The sequence below is a fragment of the Corvus moneduloides genome, chromosome Z, assembly GCF_009650955.1.
Source record: "Corvus moneduloides isolate bCorMon1 chromosome Z, bCorMon1.pri, whole genome shotgun sequence".
NCBI classification, from domain to species: Eukaryota; Metazoa; Chordata; class Aves; order Passeriformes; family Corvidae; genus Corvus; species Corvus moneduloides.
Window position 1 is genome coordinate 11663877 of NC_045511.1, and position 20341 is coordinate 11684217.

Consider the following 20341-nt stretch of genomic DNA (forward strand, 5'->3'; position numbering starts at 1 on the left):
CCTCCCCTATCAATCCTGTTCTCTGACATCTGTCTTACAACTTTTGTATGCAGTCAAGTAGTACAAAATCTTTCCTGAAGAAATGGTATAAATTTTATGGTTGATGATGTAGATTCTTCTATGCCATAGCTTAATATATATCCTCATCCCTACCAGAAGAATGTCCTACCTGCAACTTCTGTTCACCTCTGTTTTATTTCAGCACAGATGGTCTTTTCAGTACTGGCAGATATTTACTGTATCTGACATGCAATGGAACAACAGTGACATCCCTTGGCTAAAATAAATCCATGCTAGAACTGTTCATTAGACAAGAATTATTTCAGTGGAAAGTGTGTTTGACATAATTATCCTTTTACATTTTTATATGATCCATAATTATCAATGTTTTAGGAGTATCATAGAAGTTAAGTTTCACATTTTTCCCTCGGGTCTTTTCTGAGAAGTGATCAGTAATCTTGTCTTCCCTAGGAAAACCACCCAGTGACTGCCAGACATCTGTAAATTTAGAGAGAACTCTTTTTTTTCTGGATATTGCAACACTAAACCTTAAAAGCTCAAGAAAATACAAAAGATATCTAAAATTATTTATGAGGTGCATATAATATCGTGGTCTTCGTAGCTTGGTAGGTACTGTCCAAAGGTAGACCCACACTTTTTTTTCCCCCCCTTCTCCTTGTTTTTTTCTTCTCTTCCTCTCACCAGAAGACATTTTCTTTGGTAGCTTCAGTAACTTTTGTTTTTCAATCAGTTATACATCAGCTTACAACATGGTCTACCATCCATCTTCTTCTTCTTCCCCATACCCCAATCTTGATGTCGTCAGCCACTTCTGTCAGTAGCAACAGTACCAATATCTTTTTTTCCCTGATAGGGTAATAATAAACCATAGGGTTAAAATACAAAATGAAATTGTGACTCCTCACTGAGTCACAGTGAGGTGTTAAGGTCAATTAAAATCCAATTCTTTATCTATCTACACAAAGAAACCAGAAAACAACAAACATAAGTAAATGTTGCAGCCTGCTGCATCACATACTTTTCAGAAGTTGAGTGTCAAATCTTTGTTGTTGATCAAAGCCTCCATGAAAGCAGAAGAAATGACATTTCTTTTGCAGTTTCTGTTCTCCACAACTCTGCATTGATTGGTGGAACGACATAATTCTTTCTTTGTTGTCTAAGACTCCATTACTCTACTTACTATCATGTAGGCTCTAATTATCCTGGCTGGCCTGTTAACCTGACCCAGAATTTGGTGCAACACGAACTTTCTTCATTCCTCTGCTTTGAAAATTCTGTGCTGTTCTAAGATTCACTAAAAATTAAGAAATTGAAAGTAACATCCCAGAGAGTTTTCTAGGCACCTTTTATAAATTCTTTCTATACAGTTGTATTCCCCACAGAAATACCTTTGTTTTACTTTTTTTTCTCTTTACTGTTTTTTTCTCTTTAACTTTTTTTACTTTTTTTTTAATAGGAGAGAGAAAACTTTGCAGTAGATGGACTTCAGTATTCCACAAAATTCTCGTTTTAAATGAAAATTTTATAACTTCAATCATATAGTAAATGAATATTATTTCTTCTTTTTTCCTTCAGTTGCAGAATATCGCACTGGATAGACCTTTCTGTCAACTTAAAATAATTCTAATTTCTGAACACATCAGACTAGCACAGAGCACCGCATTCCCTCCATTTTTTGTTCTTTGGTTAATGATCATAGTTCTTGAGTAGAGTTTATTGTACAGTTTTGAGCAGGCAGTTCATGCCTGAGTACTGCTAAACTGTATTTGGGAGAAGGAGAAGCTGTGCTGATCAAGTCCTTTACCAGGTGACTCTGTGCTTGATTTATTTCAGTGTCCTGTATGGAAATCCATGATGACTACAGCATGATGGAGATGATAAATCACCTGAAAATATTGTTCTTAGAACCTTTAGGGACAATATACTGCATAAAACGACAAAGTGAATTCTCTTTGCAAGTTTCCTTTTTTGCAACTTTTCAATTTCAAACTTGGGTTTATAGTAATTTCACTATTTATCCTTGGTAATCCTTTGACTAACAAGTTTCCCTACTAATATCTTGTAGCAGTAAGGTAAGGTAAAGCAGTAAGGAGGTAAAGAAAATGCGAAATTATTCCTGCAGCTATTCCAGCTTCTGTTCCAGTGTTAGTCTTACTCCCCACAGTGGAACGCAGGGATGGAGTTGCTCACTTCTTAAAAAAAGTCATTATAGTTCTTATTTTTGCTAAACCTTTGCTGGGTTTTACTGCTTTAGCTTTTATTTTCATAAGAAATTTTACTGCTTCTTTCCTGGTGTTTTTGAGGAACTGATATCTGCTTTATCTTGCAATCGTTTTTTTCTTGTTCTCCCTCAATGCACAAAATTAAATGCTACCTCATTTATTCAAATCTAGTATTGGTTTGCCTTGAAACTGGTAATAGCAACTGAGGTTTGTATGGGACACTGTAACTCAATAAATAGTACAACATATCTATCTGAAGTATGAGAGCTGGTGTAAGACTTGCTGAGAAATACAAGCTGAGAAAAAAAATTGGCTATTATTTATTAAAGCATCTGGAACACTCTTATTTTTAACATAGGATTTTATAAGTTTTTATTTGGTGTTTGATTCTAACAATATGCTGTTTCACACCAGCAATTAAATATTTTCCACTTAAATCCTGTCAACTGCTCACATGTAGTCAGCAAGTTCAGCTAAAAGAATAAAGGTGGAAAGCATGCTGTGTGAAATGCTCCATTATGCCAAAATGACCTTCCAGAAGATATGAAATGAACGTCCTATTTACTCCACACAGATGAGATTGAAGGGTTTACATTATTAAGTAGGAGGCTTAAAGAAACTGATACACAGAATCAAATTAAAATTTAAAGATTTACTGCTTTCATTTTGGAAATATTTTTCTTTTCTAGAGTTGTGTTATAGTGTGTGTCACTTTTAAAAGAAATCTGGAAAGTTAAAACAAAATCCTTAGATGTCTGTAGATGTTGGGGTCCCTCCCCCGCCGTGTAGCCCTGGGAGAGGGGCCCTGAGGGCACAGACACGGGGCTTCCCTGTCCCTGCTCAGCCTCGTTCCCATTGGTTGGTTTGTGTTCCCTGCGCGGGCAGAAGGACCCTTGGTCCCGTGCCTGGAACAGTTCCTCGGCAGAGCTCCGGCCATGCGGCTGGAGAAATAAACATCTCTCTGAAACAGCTATCAAGAATCTGTCTGTCCGTATATATTTCCTTTCCACGGGACTCCTGGTTTGATATATGCGTGTTGCAGGATCCCCACTGCAACAAATGGTGGAGATTTGTGAGCAGAACGATCCCCGATCCCTAAGCGACTGATTTGTGTGAGTAAACCCTGGAAACTTTGGATTCCTCTTCTTGGTTTTGCTTTGCTATTCCATATCTAAACTATGGAGGAACGGTGGGAAGACTCTTGGCTCTCAGAGCCGCATATGGACATTTATCTTAAACTTAAAACGATTCTTGAACAACGATTTGTAAATTTTAGCTTGATTCAAGCTCAGAAAGAACTGAAACACTTCCTGGCATGGTTGTTTAAGAACTTTTTCTATGTTTCTTGGGATTTAATTCTTACCAAGGGCTTTTGGAAAACCGTTTGGACACAGTTAATACTGGAGTCAAAATATATGCCGATGGAAGAATATTTTCGTGAATATTATTTAGTTACCGAGACTGTTGAGCGATGTCAGCTGTGTCCTGGCGCAGGGACCGTGCGGCCCAGGCCACGTGCACCGAGCGCTCTGCGAGCAGCAGCGAGGCAGTTCCCGCGCGCGGGCGGAGCCACGCGAGCCGCAGCGTCGGTGGCAGAGCGAGGCGCGGCGGGACCCGGCGGTGCCCGCCCGGTCCTGTGCAGCGCGTGGTGGAGCGAGCCCCGTGAACGCCCGACCGAGAGGGGCGGCGCGCGGGCGGCGGCTGGCGGCGGTGGCGGTGGAACGGAGCCGCGCCGAACCGAAACATGCGCTGGAGCAGGGCGCGGGGGGGTCGTCGCTCGGGGGCCCGGCCGAGACGTGGGTGCAGCGCCCGGCATTGGCAGCGAAGCTGCGACCAGAGGAGGCGACGCACGGAGAACTGAGCGGCGCGGCCCGGCCCGGCCCGCGCAGCCCCGAACGCGACCCCGGGAAGAGCGCGCAGGCACGAGCAGCCCCGACAATTCCAACACGGGAGCGACCGAAGGAGAGAGCAAAGACGCAGCGAGACAAAAAACAGCAGCCACTCGGAAAAAGATCATAGTAACTAAGACCTTAGGGATAGTAAAATGGTATAATGTTAAGCAAAATTATGGTTTTATAACAAGGTGTGACAACCAGCAAGACATATTCGTGCATAGAACTGCTATTAAAAAGAATAACCCTGAAAAATGCATCCCAAGCTTGGGAGATGGAGAGGTGGTGGAATTTAATATTGTACTAGGGAGAAAAGGGTTACAAGCATCGCAGGTCACTGGGCCTGATGGTGTTCCTGTAAAAGGCAGTATATATGCAAAAAATCGTAGTCATGTTAGACAATATCTCCATTGTAAGCCCCCCCTACAGTTTCCCTTTCCTAATCCCACCTTTCCCTTTTACCCTATGTCCTATTACCCCCAGTGTATTCCCAATCCGTTTTTTCATCCATGGTTTCCCTCACAAAACCATGCTTTTGCCAATTGTTTCCCCAAAAATCCCTTTCCAATGCCGAGTGGGGGATGAAAAGGGGAAGGGACGAAGTTAAACCCTCTCCTGCCTCAGTTTCCCCACAAAGCATGCTCAGAGAATTCTGTCTCCCTTCTGTCAGCCCTAAGATGTTCCAGAGAATCTGTTTGGACATTTAAAGACTCAGGAGGGTGGCTTGTTTTGTTTTGAAACTGTTCTTGTTATGTTTATCCAGTTGTTTTCATTCTCCTTTTATTAAAATAAAACGGGTGAGGTGTTGGGGTCCCTCCCCCGCCGTGTAGCCCTGGGAGAGAGGCCCTGAGGGCACAGACACGAGGCTTCCCTGTCCCTGCTCAGCCTCGTTCCCATTGGTTGGTTTGTGTTCCCTGCGCGGGCAGAAGGACCCTCGGGTCCCGTGACTGGAACAGTTCCTCAGCAGAGCCCCGGCCATGCGGCTGGAGAAATAAACATCTCTCTGAAACAGCTATCAAGAATCTGTCTGTCCGTATATATTTCCTTTCCACGGGACTCCTGGTTTGATATATGCGTGTTGCAGGATCCCCACTGCAACATGTAGAGACAGGCTGAAGCTTTTTGAGATGTGGGTCAGGAGGAGCAGTTTTGTGAATACCACCTACTCCTTCAGAAAATACTGACAGCTATTCAAAACAAAATGTTATAGCCTGTTCTGCCCAAACCTGTTTGTTTAGATCTACAAGTGTCCTGGCTGGTATCAGCTAGGAGCGTAACAGAAAGATAGACATTTTTTCCATTGTTATTTTAACTCAACAGATATGCCAAAGAAATCGATGATCTGCACAGCACTATTTGTATGACTGTCTTCCTTGTGAAGAGGACTGCTGTGAATGTTGATTTAAAACTGTCAGTGAGAGCATTACTCCAAGAGGGACAGATGATGAGCAATGTCCTCCTGCTGACCATATGCAAACTGCACTGATGACACTTGAACCTGGTGTGAACCTGGATGTGGCTGAGGAGGTTTACTAAGTACAAGCATACTGGAAGGGAAATCACTGTCATAGTACCTCCTCTGGAATTTATTTATTTGGCACCAAAAATCAGCAGACTGATTGATTAAGGAAAAAATATTCTTAACAAAGGTCATCCTTCAGATAAATCATTCTCATCATTCTGATCAAAGCTGAATCATTCCAGCTTTGCATCTTCACTTGAGAATGCACATTAGTAACACACTTAAGGCAGGTAGCAGTGAAAGATAAGTGGTGTGGGCAATAAGAGTTCTTTGGGTCTATTGCACAAAGCTTTTTTCCCATGTTTAACAAAATGTGCAGAGATCCAGCAGGCAGAACATTTTCATGTAGTCCTGTGCTCTACCCTCCATTGCAAGTGCAGACACAGACCTCCCCAGACTTCAGCACCATCAGATTCAAGAGGAGATAAATGTGTCTCAAGCACTTCAGCAGGAATGCTTTTCTGAGTCAGAGCCAGAGAGGCCAGCCAATATCTTCAAGGAATCTGAGGAAACTCTCCTAGTTAAGAGAAATGTGCTTTTAAGTGATTTTTAATTTCCCTGATGCTTTCTTTCACTCATCTATTTTCTACTTAGCAGGGTATCAGAATGAGAACAAGATTTTTATTTAATGTGCTCATCTGATCCCTCTGATCTCTCAAACTACATTGCTAATCCCTGGTATGAGGAAAAACAATCACTTTTCCAGCAACTGGATGTGCTATTAAAGATAAGCTCATGCAACAGAGCAAGGGAAAAGCACAGATGTTTTCTAAACTACATTCAAGTGTCTAAAAGGTGGGAAAAGACATCTTGGTTGATATACAGAAGTAATATTTTATGATCTATCTTTAACTGAAGCAATTATAACAAGTGTTTAACACTCCCTGTAGCTACACACTTAAAAGTTTTTCTTCAATACATGGTATTGATTTACTTGTTCTATCATTTTAGATAGGATGCTAAAAGCAGGATCTTTATTTTTGCTGTACACCTCCTTTTGCCCTATCTTTGCAATGCTCTCTACAACATGAGGGAGTGCCATTACTAGAACAAAGAAAGCCAACATCCTTAATGTATTTAATAGTTACATACACCACTGGGGAAAAAATTATGGGTGAGAATCGTGAAGCAATTAAAGGAAAAAAAGTCTGATGCACAATAAACTTCCAAGCTTAGAAACCAAGTAACATTATCTCATTGCTATTGTCTACCAGTATATCAATGAACACAGAACCCGACAGGCAGCTCGCAGAGCTCAACAAAAAGGTTTCTTGCAGGTCCCAGGAAATACTGAACTAGGTTTTTGGGCATTGGTAAGGCTGAACAGGACTGAGCATCTATTACAGTCTTCAGTCCAGATCCTCAAACAACATCTAGGAACAAAATTCCTACCAGATCCCTGTGAGAATGAGGACTCAGAAGAGGCAATATCTTAAAAACTTTTTCTGATCCAAGGCACAGATCATTTAATCTGTCAGGGAAGAGATGAAGATTTACTTCAGGAAATCTAAATGCATGGAGAGGAGAACTGCAGGACGGGCTGTCTAGTGGTCAGGGCTTTCAGCTGCAGAAAGCGCAAACAAAAAGTCTCCCTTAGCTCAAGGACACGCTTTTCATTCTCCAGTGTTTATCACTTTGCTAGTTTATCATCACCAGTTACTTGTCTTTGGAGAACTAGGCTTGGGGACTTCCACATTATGAAACTATGAAAGAGGGCAGAGCTGTTTCATCTGGTGCAAAAGTGGGTAGGAGTAAGTACTTGAAGAAAAAAAGAAAAGAACAAGTGCTCCTCACCTTTATATATCCTCCAGTTTTCCAGCAATTTATGGCCAAGAGAAATCTGTATCTATAACTTTATGAAAGGAAGCTACATTTAATGTGACTAATTGCTTTTAAAGACTGACTTTTTTTGCTTTCAAAACATCCTGTCTTGTGAAGCCCTGAAATGTACTGACATGAGTGATGTAATGTGCATTTCTTTGTTGCAAGCTTGCTGCCATATCTGAAGGCTATATTTGAAGTGTGAGAAGCAGCAAGAAGTAGTGTGAGAAAGGTGAATTGGCTTCACTATCTCCACTATCTTTTTCATTAGCTGTGATGGATGCAATCCTGCTTGAACTAACTCCACTTTGATCCAGCCTGATGCTTAGCAAATAGGCTAGATCAAAATCCATCCTATTGTGTGAGGTTATCACCAACAATGTAGCACCAACAAAATAAAAAAAAAATTGTTTTGTTGGAGATTACTGATAAGTGGATGAAACAGCATTAACACAGTAGAAAATCTGACTGAAAATCAAGCACTTTATTCCATAAATGCCTACACCCAAGGGCCTGTTGACCTGGCTGCATGGCAGTGATCTCCTTGTGAGCAGGGACACCACTTATGATTATGCTGCAAGGCTGAGATCCCTTACATGACACCAGACATCGATGGGTTGGTAAGTGACATTTTTGTGCATGCATATCACATTTAAAATGTGCAGAGTAAGCATACACGAAATTATTTGTATCCCAAATTTAAAATGTAGCAAATGGAAGAGTACTGACTGCCAAAAACCTGTACTTATTAAATATTTAGTATACCTAAATTTGCTGGTTAGAGTGCAATTAAATTACTACGTCAGTTCTGAGTGTTCTTTCACTCGTCGTCTTCAACATTAGCTGCCCTAAATGAGAAGCCTGGACTCCCTGTTGTGTCACTACAGTCTCCATAGCACAGATCTCAGCTCAGCAGCTTTGTTAATCACACCTCAGATGCTTATTTCTAGAAGGCTTCTTGAAGGCCCACTCCAGCAGAGACTGAAGAAACAAAACCCTGCTGTATGCTGCCCTGCCCTCTGCTCCTGCAGCAATGTCTGTCACTGCCAGCCAGCAACCAAAATGTAACTGCAGCTGCAGCACACTCAGTGCCACCCACCCATTAACAAGCAGACACAGATTTGAGCTAATCTTTCACCTAACTCAGCTTTAGATAAACCCAAGCCTTGCACTCAGCATGGCATTTGACACTTGTCAAATGCTACTTCCTTGACATTTCTGTCCCCACTGACAGATTCTGCTCATGAGCATACCAGGACAAACACCATTCACTGTAAACAAGGACCGGCATTATTTACACTGACATAACAGAGATCAAAGTGCAGCCTTCCCACACACTGCCAAAGCAGAGATATGGTGTGGTTTATGGTTTGGTGTCAAGTCTTTGGAGTCAATTAGAGTCATTGCTGTTTGCAGATGTCAGAAAAAATAAAGGCTGAATGAGAATGTTTGACAAGGTCATAGGAAAGCAGATGATTTTCATGATGATATGCCTAGGAAGAAGTACGTCTTTATCCCACAATGTCATCATATAAGCCTGTGTGATGGCTGATATGATGAAGATGCAGAGGTTGCTGATGACTGCAGAAGGATGTGATCACAAGGATGGAAAGAAGAAGGTCAATTACACAAACTCAAGGGAGTTCAAAAAGAGCAAGGAATTGAAAGCAGTTTGTGCATGTTTACTCAAAAAGAACATTTTTAAGGAAAAAGTCATGTTACAGCAGATAAACTGAAAATTCTGGCAGTGGAAGGCTGTTTTTTTTCAAGACTGTTTCTCCTCCTATTCCAGTCACACAACCAGCTATGATAAAAAGGTTTTAGGAGATTGGCACTAGGGATTCATATATTAAGTGAAAAAATCTCTTCCAGTGACATTAGGGGTTAAAGATTTAGTTCACAGGGTGATAGTACTGGCCAGGTTCTTTGACCTTTCAACTTCACCAACAAGCCTTCATGCAGTCTGTCCACACTATGAGCTCCCGTCATCTGCTCATGTGAACTCTTACACCCACACACTGAGTGGAGGAACTGATTAACACATCCATTCAGAAATAACTCTTTTTCTGGTAATTTCTCATTTTATGATTTGATGGAAAGCAACTCACCCTTCTGCAGCATAAGGGTTAAATCTTACACAAAGCTAATGGTAAGATTTCCTTTAGAGGAAGCATCTCACTTTAACTTCAACCTAACAAATTTCATCCTCCTTATGCGAAGCATAGGAGGAGACTAATGACTAAAAGTTACATTTGTGGGAAGCATAAATATAGAGAAAGCAAGTTCCAGTCTTGCTTTCACTGAATGTTAAGCACAAAATAGTTTGTAAACTTTAAAGAAAAAAAACCTGAAAGGGGCAACTATGGTTGCTCTCAACCCTGTTCTTACAGAGTAACAGGAATGATTCCCTCAGCTCAGACTCAAGAAGGTGAGTACGTTCAGCATAAAATCTTTGAGACTGGCACATAGAACAGAGCCTGTTGAAGCTTCCCACTTGAGAAGCAGAATTTAAGGTCAAAGTAGGAACATACATCAATCTGGACATAATGAGAAAAAAAAGTCTTCCTATGAACTTTGGTGGTACAATACATGGGAAGAAGATGGAAAAGTTATGAAGGCACTTCAACTTTAGTAGCAGCCAAAGGCAAATATCATCTGTAGAAATGTAATGGGGTATGATGAAAACAGAAGCAAACTAAGAGTCTGAAATACTAGTGAGGTTTCTCTGAATGTTTCTTTAGGTGCTATTGATTTAGGACTAGGGGTTTTTTTATTTATTTGCTTTTAATTATCTCATAGATCTCCAAGAAGAAGAGCAAGACCCCAAAATGTTTAAAAGAACAAAATTGCCCTTGACAAGACAATGAACATTGGCTGTTTCACACCAATAAGTAGGGGAACTTATTACAGACATGTAGCACATGAAGTCTGAAGTCAGCACAAGCCAGACAAGCATGGTGGCATTCAGTCATTGAGACGAGTTTCCCCATAAAAAGTATTTTTGTTATTTCTTACTGGAATTTGCTCCCCACCCCACTAGCCCTGCAAATCCCGTTATTACTTGAGCATCAGGGCATATTGCCAGGCCAACTTTCCCAGGCTTTCCTAAGAGAGTTCTTGCTCTCTTTGTGTCCTAACAAGCAGAAGATAACGTGTTTCTGCTTAGAACAATTAACAACAAGGTGTTTTTATTATTATTGTTTTAAAGCTTAAACCTATCAAAACAAAGTCAGGAGTGGATTTATTTTTTTTTAATTTAAGAAAGCTTTACTTAGACACTGAGGAATGCTGTTCTCCATGGAGTTTACACAGGAGGTCAGACTACATGACAGTCAACCATATTGTCTTTTGCTTTTACAAACCACAGAGCCATATCAAATTTACTGCTAACACCAGTGGTGGGCAGAGTAGAGGGTTCCTGCCCAATTGCTTGATTTCAAGCACATAAATTACCTGAAATAGGGGCTTTGCTGCTCCCACCCTAACCCATTCCTAGTTAGTTTGTACTCATCTGATTATTAACGACATAAACTATGCCACTGTGAACTACCATATCTGTTATCCATGACAGGGCCATGTCACTCAATAGGAAAGTTCTCTATCCACAGTTAACACTGACAAATGAAGTATGCTGCTTATTAATCTACTTAGGAAAGTGCTGTATTAAAAAAACCCAACCAAACACACAAAGCCCCTCAACAAACAAACAAAAGAACTCCCACGACTCCCCCAGTAAAACAAAAAAAAAAATATTTTTTTTTAAGTTTGCAATTATCAAACTGATTTGACTGTGCCGTTATTTTGTGCACCAACAGAAACCAGAGAATATGCAGTAGCAAACTTGTAGCAAAAAAATCTTGCTGTCAGTCCTCTGATTAAAATTCCACTGTAATGGCATGTGTTATCTTCAGGGCCAGCCTTCAGAATAGCAGAGTCCATTACTTATTTGGCAGTTAGCAGCACACTTTGTAATTCATCCATTAAGTAAAAACTAAACTCTGACCTAGAGAGAAAATGGGCCTGAGAGAAAAAGCAATTCTTGGAAACTCCCATCTGTAATATGTTAGTAGTATGACTTAAATAGTTTATCCTCACTGGATTCTAGCATCTCAAGATGCAGTGCTATCAGCTCAGACTGCTGTGAAACTTGCCATGCTGATTTAATCACCTCTCTACTTTGTGATCTGTTGAAGATGTTGCATCATCTCTCACTGCCCTTTGAAGGCATGCAATGTAGCAAGATCTTTCAAGAGCTCTTCCAAACATATTCTACTGACTCATATCTGCAGAGCTGACCATTAAGTAACCATCCAGGTTACAGCTCTACGCCAAGCAAAGAACAAGAGCTGCCTTTAGAATCACATGGGTTTTCTCACAAGATCAGTTTCAGAAGCTGAAAGTGCTTGAATATTTGCTGTCTTCTGGTAGCTGTGTTCTCTTTTTATAACATTGTAATATAGAAGTTGATAAACATGTTAAAGAGTCTAAATAAAATACTTTGTTATAATTAAGATTATTAACTGTCTTAAGTTTTCTTTTTTAACCTAAACTTCAAAGGGCCATGTAAAGAACTGAATTTAGAAGAAAGTTTTAAATTTAAAAAACTTTTGAAAGTAATTATCATCTCAACTATGGCTTTGGGTGAAATACTGAAAGTACATTGTGTCCAAATAGAAATTTAATAGTGTTGTTTGTGATAAACCCTTGTAGCTCACCTGAATTATCTCCTTTCCAGCCTAGACTGCTGGAAGCACCCATGATTTTTTCCCTGTAATTCTCTAACAATGCAAGTGAGCAACATGGATTACAATTTGGTTACCAGCAGAGTCCCTATGCCCCATGCTGAAATTCTCTCTTGGCTATTTCACATTTACTGGACAGCAAACTACAGGAATTTCAAACTACAGAAGTTCTTACAGTTAATTCTCATTAAAGTCTTTTGGTCCAGGGACTTGAGGTCTGCTGTTTCACACTAGAAATCATTCCCAGTTCTCAAGCCTGCTGACTCACTGATTCATACTGAATCAAACCAGTGGTTCCAACTGGTTTTTGCATTTTGTATACATTGCCTTTGAGTCAATTTTTCAAGCATTCTGTACAACGAAACCAACTACTACTACTTGTGAATATGGCCTAGATGCACATTTGCCTTACTTGTCAACAATTATTTCCTTTCTGTAAACCAGGCTGATTTGAATGCATGAAAAACTTTGTATCTCAATTCTATTACAAGAAGAAACATCCCATCCTTTTCCCTTCTCTCGTTTTTTTTTAAAGCCTATCCAGTCAATCGTGTTGCAGAAATGCTGTGGGGTGTCACTACCTTTGGTGAAAAACTTGGAGGTTGAATATTAATACAAAGAGTAGCTGCAGCAACAAATGGAACCAGACAAGGCTTTCTGCAGAGCATCATTACCTAGGCACCCAACTCCCTAATCTCTCCACTTTTCTTCCAAAGTAGGTCCTGCCAGATGTGCCAAACTGTGAGGAGTGAGGAAACTATGTTTTTTGGAAGTTCACAGTGGAGGTAACACACTAAAAAAACATACTTCCCAAACTTTGCCATTATATATATCCCTTAGCCTAATGGGATAATGGTTAAAAGGCTCTCCATGTTCTGTGCTTTCTTCTCTTTCTACAAATGAGTACAGGAGAAAAAAGTTTGTGACAGAAAAAGACCACACTGTTGATCACGTTGGCTTTTAAGGACATTTTCTACTGGTGGGATATTCACTGTTCATGTGGGACCAGCTTTTGTGTTCTGCCAATGAATTCAGCTGGAAATGTTGAAGAATCTAAGCCGAAGCAGTTGACATGAGTAAGTTTGTCCAGAGATCAGGAGATCAGAATTTCCTTCCTTTCTCATATTGGAGAGAAAAAAGAGCTTGCTGTTTCTGATAATATTTGTAAGAAGTCTACTTTGGAAAAAAAATAATTTCCCCTGAGTTCTGTTCTTTCAGGGTATTGCCCAGTTCTCTTCTGGCCAACATTAACCCTATTGCACCAAACTCAATATTTCCAACACCACATGACTCTCTGATGTAATGCCTTACATCACCATCACTCACTTCAGTGTTCTTGATCAAAGTCACAGTAAAGGAAATTGACTAAGCCATGAAGACCAGACAGAACGCATATAGAGCTGAATGGAAAGGTACCACTATGGATGCACCTGACTGAATCATTCCCTTTCCTGTGCATGAAAATCCACAGGTTTCCAGCTCAGCAGTTTCATCTGTCTAAATTCCTGGCACATATGCTTTTACAAAGAGATGGATAACACAGAATGGATTCTTTTATGTTACAGACACAGTTCAAGGGATGGGGAACTTGAACCCTCTTCCCAGTCTTAGAGGTGTATCAATGAACCTGATTTCCACAGACATGGATTAGTGCCAAAATATATCATTACTGGCAATTAGTTAACTATTTCAGACATAATTCATGTCTTTTCATTCTTCTCTTTCCTTCACAGAGATACCTCTTCAATAACAATTTTCCCCTTCTAGCACAGAAATCCATTGCCAGGGAATTAAGGAAAACAAATTACTGTCTATTATGATGTTGCAACTCCTAACCACAGGGTTCAGCATTAAGAAGTAAAGAACAATTATTGGAACATTAGGGCTTAACTAAACATTTCAGTATTTGGCAGGGCATACTCTGAACCAACAAGGAAGCAGTCATGCATGTGTGTGCTCACCCTTGTTAGCTAAAAAATGTAAAAAACGTTAGCTAAAAAATTGGAACAGTGTTTTGGGACTTCGAATTTTACTAACATTATCCAGATTTTTAGCATAGGTGCTGTGATACTAAAATGAAGCACTTCAAAAACATTTTGGGTTGTTTTTATTTTTGGTCATTTGTTGTTGTTAAAGCACATGGTAGTATAGAGTTAATTCTTTGCATGGGTCTTCACAAGGGTTCCTGAGATTTTTTGACTAACCAGATCTTTATCAGTTGCTGTGAAAACCATCATTGAAAAACAGGAGTGCTGACCCAGAGACCACCTGATGTCTCTGCATTGAACACAGCAGCTGAAAGCCTAGAAAAATTGAAGCTGTGCAACCTATTTGCAAGATTTGGAGGTCAGCCTGCACTCTCGGTCACCCCAGATTATGCCAAGCTCCAGAAGTTAATTGAAATTTTCTCAAGAGAAGGGACAAACTTTTGCTGGACTGAAAAGTTTGGTGCCTCTTAAAAAGCTGGAATGTGTGTTCTTTTGGATATGAGAGGTCAGGACTCTCAGAAAATACATCAATTTTGAAACCATAGACATTAAGACTACAGAAAGCTTGTAGCTGTCAAAATAAGAGAGCAATTAATCTACAAGATGTGACATTCCCATATTGAAAGAATATATAATGTGTAAAATACAACAGATAAAAATCTCATCCCCACTACTGTACTTTTCATGTGTTATCAAGTTTCCCCCCTTTTTAAAATTTAACCGTCAATATGGTTAGTACAGACTCGAGGTCACTAACCAGCAGCCACTGTGTTTCAGATCTGAAGAGCAGATGACACTTCTCAGAAGGAGCCACTGGCCCTGCAGCACTGTCACCTTCTTGGGAGACACAATCCTCTTTCTGAGAGGCAGAAATTCATGACTTCATGGCACGGAAGATAATACCCCCTGCCTTCTTATTATGAAAAACAGACCTTGAGGGCTGCTCAGCTCCTGCCTTCTCTGACATGTGTCACAGACAAACTATGACCAAGTCACCACAAGCCCAGGGCAGAATAAACACTACAGTCACACTCCATGCCAAAATCTTTCTTATGTTGCCCATTCAGCAATGGCAAGAAATAGCGTTGAAATCTCACTCATGAGCTGGTCACAGACCAGGCATTCCTGTGCTGACCGCAGCTCACCTTCTTCCTTGGAGAAGCTGTACCTCAGCAGCAGAGCCCCAGAGTCCTATCTGCAGCCTCAGCCCTCACACCCCGACCTGGCACACCAGCTGCTCTTCTCTTCCTGACCAGGATGCTGCAGGGACAAACCAAGACAGTCTTTCTCATTTGTCCCACCATGTCCCCTTGTCCAAACTGAATACAAAAATTACTGTAGTATCCTTTTTCTGACCTGCAAGGCATCATCTTCCATCCCAAGCTGAGTTAAACACAGCGGCCCAGTTCCACCATCTACCAACATGATCTGCATCACTGCGAGCTTCTCGGATAGCTCTATAGGAGCTTGGCGCAGCGACAGACGGGTGACATCCTCAGGCGAGCGCTTCACGTCCGTGGTTAGAGGCTGACACCTTGAGCTAGAGAGCACGCCCTAGGCTCTGCTGTAAGGCAGCATCATCAGCAGCAAAGAAGCGAGAGGGACACTCCACCTGGGCGCCACGAACAAGGGCTTATTAACAGGTGAACATCCAAGGACGGAATGCCAAAGATCAGAGGTTTGCCAGGGGTTTTATACGGGGACCCGGAAAGGCGGGGAAAGGGACTACAGCCAATAACAGTCAGGGCATAGGGCGGAGTCAAGGGTAAGGGATTACAAAGAGGAGGGACTAAGGGAAAGGACCAGTGGGGTGTCGAGTAAGATAGAACTTTCTAGAACTTATACATATTAATGAAGGGGAATAAATATGTAACAGTGGTATACATAAAACTAGGAGGGGAAAACATGAACCTATTATAAGAGAACATGCAAATAGGGGAGGAGGGGGACTGTGGGCTCTCGCCAAAACCACAAGGCCAGATATTAAACCTGGTCTCTGACCACCACAGGCCGTTCTTGGTGTTCTCCTCAGTGGTCAGAGTGGCTGGTGCCACTTGCACCGCCACAATGATCCTCCTTTTAGATTAGATATCAGGAAGAAATTCTTCACTGTGAGGGTGGTGAGCAACTGGAACAGGTTGCCCAGAGAACCTGTGAATGTCCCATCCTTGGAAACATCCAAGACCAATGTAGACAGGGCTCTGAGCACCCTGGTTGTTGAAGATGTCCCAGCTGACTGCAGGGTTGTTGGACCAGATGATCATTACAATATCCCTTGCAACCCAAACTGTTCTATTATTTTATATAATCAGCAGTGCATTAAATCAACCAGCCTTAAGTAACACTGGCACATCTCTCTCTCTACAATGTGATGAGATTTTTTTGGTGTCTACAGCAGCAAGTGATTAATTGATCAATTAAACCTCTCAAAACAGAGCATTTCCAATTAGAATAATTAAGAAAATAAAATTACTAAAGTATTCAATATATAACAGCAAGCCATCACTGACATTGGTTTGCTGTCCCAACTTTGGTGGAAGACAGAGTGTGCTATTTCTCCCACACTGTTTCCAGCAGAGATGTGGTTTATACTGGCAAAAGGGTTAGTTAAATTAATTCCCAGGATAGGCATAGCTGTCTGCATTATTTGCCATCAGAACAATACTCCCAAGACTCCCAAGAAGCAAAGTTTTAAGCACAGATCACATGTTCCACCAGTTTCATCACTAACCTAGGCAATAACTGGAAGACAATTAGATTTACATGGCTTCTGCTAGCTGCAAACTCCTGAGTCCACCAGTTACTCCAAATCGTTTCCAACCTGCTTGAGTGCTCTCAAAGACCAAGGAGTTAATTCCTTACAGCATTGTCTTTAGCCAGGCCTCCCTTGCACACCATCACTGGTAGTCACTGGTTGGCTCTAAGTAGTCTAAGAGCAGGTACTAAAAGCACTCCTGAGAGCCTGAGACTGACCGTGGTTTGGGGTGAGCACAGCGTGAAGCAGCCCATTGCTTTCCAGCCTTTCACAAAGCAGCAGCTGAGCCATCTTAATTTACTATGAGGTCTCTTAGAGAAGAGACCTCAAAATACCTCCCTGCAATTTGCAAACGAGAACTCGCAACTCATCTGCCTATACATTAAGGCTGAGCTGACACTTTGAGCATGTAATTTCACCTGTCTCTTCAAGGCATCTCCACAGATGAATCAGAACACTAATAAAGCATTTTAGAAAGCCAGCATGCAGTTCATTTGAAGTATTAGACAAGCAAACCTTACAGAGGTCCCTGACATTTATCCCTAACATATTTGACTCATTGTCATCCACAACCTAGGATTTATGTTTCCTGGCATTCAAATTACTCTGCTTCCCTTAAATGGTACTTTTCTCTAAAGTGTTGATTTTTCCTTCTTTTGGTTTATTTATGATAAACTTACTATACTATTTCTCACTTCCCTCACTTTTTTTTTCATGTGGGAATCTCAAACTTCTTTTAACGTAATAAAATTCAGCATTTAAAGAGGCCTTTTAAAGGGGATTCCAATACATTCAAAAGATCTGAGATCTCCCACCAGCTCAATTATTCTGTGATTTTATTTATTTTTTGTCACGGTCTTTTCCATGTCATCTGAGTGTCTTTACTCATGCACTAAGCACCATGAATAACATCTGTCACATATTGTTTGTTTTCTTCTCTTTCCCCAGGGGAATAAGGAGGGGAGGGCCTTGGCAAAGTGATTTTCATTTGTTTATTTGTTTGTTTAGCATACATGTTGTTATGTGTTTACAATGGAAAACACAAGGTCAGAGTAATGGAATCAGAGTGGGAGGTGGAATGTATATAGAGGTCCTCAGGAACCAGAGGAACCCCTCAGACTGACAGGTAAGCCCTTGCCTCTTTCTTTGTGCAACAGGTGCACAGATGGATATGGGGTTTGCTCCTGAACTTCTTTGTCTGAGGCTTGGGAGGGCTTCGAATGAGAACACACAGACCTTAAACCTGATTCAGAATTCAGCAGGGAGCTGAAATGTAGAGTAAGGGATGTCTGGCATGGCTGTGGTAATGCCTGGCTGGGAAGAGCACCATTGTGTTCTGAGGATTCCTGAGCACTGATGGTTTCACACACTGTCCAAGGCTAACCAGGATGAGAAGAAGAAAAGGTTTAAAAATTGAACATGAGGCAGTATATGGCAAATGGAACTACTCTTTCACTAAGACAAAGAAAGGAAAAAGGACTGTCTATTGCAAGCTGTTAATGCTGATTTTGTTTGTCTAACATCCTGATCACTTGCTGTCTCAAGGAGAGCTTCAGAAAGTTGTTTTTGCTAATCTCTTATGAGACTATGACTGTCTGAGACTTACTTTTCTAATAAAATATTGGTTTTAGGTCCTTGCACACTTGCAAAACTTCATCCCTGGGGGTCGAAATGTCCCATATCTTTGGTAAATATTTTGGCAAAATTTTGCTCATAAAACATTGAATGACACAAGAAAGGATATGTTTTGCCCTTGCTAAAAAGACGGGCTGCTCTTCTGTGAAAAAGCCCTGGAAATGTAAAGGGACTGCTCAGGAAATTGCTAGATGTTATTCTAGAGAGATTTGCTTGTTTCTGTGAAAATACATGGATATTTGAGAAATTGTAAGCCACTGAAGAATCTCAATTCATGTAAATCCAGTAGTTACAATAAAGTTTCTTACCTGGCCTTGCAGTCATGTCCTAAAAGAACATCCATTCACCACTGCCAAAAGTCAGGAATATAAGGCTCCTCCCAGCTTCTTTGGGCAAAGAAAAAGGAACAAGGTTCTTTTGTGCACAGAAGAAACTGCCTTCTTCAGTCCTGTTCTCTGGAAAACGGATGAAGACTTCAATTCAAATGCCTAAGTAACATGTAAAGGTGCTAAAACATAAAAACACAGAATTCTTGAGTTTTTACATGGAGACAAGGAGAGAGAGGATGGGAGACCTGGGTGAAACTCAGAAAAGCATGAAATGCTTCCAGATTACTAACACAGCATTTAGGTTTATGAGAAAAGTCATTCTTAATAGATCATTATTGGCAATTGTTTTTATGTGCTATTTGCCTAAACTCATAAAAATTCTGGAAAAATTTTTGAATCACAAGTTTTGGCTGCTTTCAAATTTTTGGTGAAAATGTTGAAGATGACTGAATTCACATCATACCACACTGAGTCCTTGCATAAATAAAGATCTTTGATCAGGTGACATATCCACACATTCCTGGAGATGGTCATTTTGTCAATTGTTAATCAATTTATTGTTTATTAATACTCAATAGGACTTTTAAAAATTGTAATATTATAATACATTCAATGGCTCTGCATCCACATCAAAAGAAAATTAGGGGTTCCATGGGAAAAATCTTAATTCTGGCTTTTTCTCTTATTTCTTCATCATTTCTAAGTAATTCTTCATTGTTATTATTACTATAGTTTGCCATGCCATATTAAGCAACAATAGGGAAGTTATTATCTTTCATTTCCTTTCAATAGAGAGTGAATCTCTTAAAATCCTGTATTTACCTTTTTCTTTTGTTGGTTTCTCAGTAAGCACAGAAGAAAAAAAAATATATTTTTATCACTCTTTTAAGATTATAACTCTGACAAGTGCATGCTATTGTCAGTCTTGACCTTGGTAGGCAGACTATGAAATGTTTGTTAAGTTCAATTTATGGTTGACAAAAGAAACCCCTGGTTTTTACTGCTACAAACCCATAATGAAACATTTTCTTGTTCTGCCATGCATGTAATTGTCTAACTTGAAAAATCCTGAAAAGTATTTTGAGAGTAGCATGGGCCGAAATACTCCTTAAATACCGTCAACCAACCTTATGAAGACTTTGGATTAAGAAAAGCAAGGAAAACCAAGGTTTTCTCATTTACCCTGAGAAATTTCTCTTCTTTTTCTGTAGACCATCTTCAGATAGAACACCAATAACATTTTAAAGACTAAAGAGATGAACAAAAAGGAAGTGTCATTTAAAAAAGAAGTGTGCCCTGGGATTCAGGAAGGGTCCCGTAAGCTACAGAAAGACAGGAGAGGTGAAGGAGCTGCTGGAACCCCCGATGAACAGCAAGTGGAGAGATATAAAAAAAGGAGCGGTCAGTCAGGAGG